A 618-nucleotide genomic window follows, 5' to 3' on the forward strand; every position below is an offset into this window, starting at 1 on the left:
ATGTCATTATGGGGTATTGTGATGTCATTATCCCAGAGTTGGACCAAACACTCTGGCCAGAGAAGTAAAGCCAGAAATCTTGCTTGTTTGTAGGTGACCAAATACTTATTTTCCACCATAATTTGCAAATAAATTCATTAAAAATCCTACAATGTGATTTTCTGGATTTTTTTTCTCATTTTGTCTGTCATAGTTGAAGTGTACCTATGATGAAAATTACAGGCCTCTCTCATCTTTTTAAGTGGGAGAACTTGCACAATTGGTGGCTGACTAAATACTTTTTTGCCCCACTGTACATATATATATATATATATATATATATATATATATATATATATATGTATACACATTGTTTGAAAACTATGTGACATCAATTACTGTCAAAATAACATGCAAAACATTTTTATAAATTAATTTAAAAATGTTTTTTTATTTTGCTAATCTGGTGAGTCCCTGAATGACAGGTTGTCACAGACTCTGGAATGAACCATTTAATTTTAGTACCGAGACTCTTTCATACTCTTCGCTTGTGCCTGTCGTTTTTTCACTTTAATAACGACCAATCTACTCCCTCCCTCCCTCTCTCTCTACTCCCTCCCTCCCTCTCTCTCTACTCCC

This window comes from Oncorhynchus mykiss, chromosome 10, assembly GCF_057628025.1.
Source record: "Oncorhynchus mykiss isolate SJ-2025 chromosome 10, ASM5762802v1, whole genome shotgun sequence".
Taxonomy (NCBI): domain Eukaryota; kingdom Metazoa; phylum Chordata; class Actinopteri; order Salmoniformes; family Salmonidae; genus Oncorhynchus; species Oncorhynchus mykiss.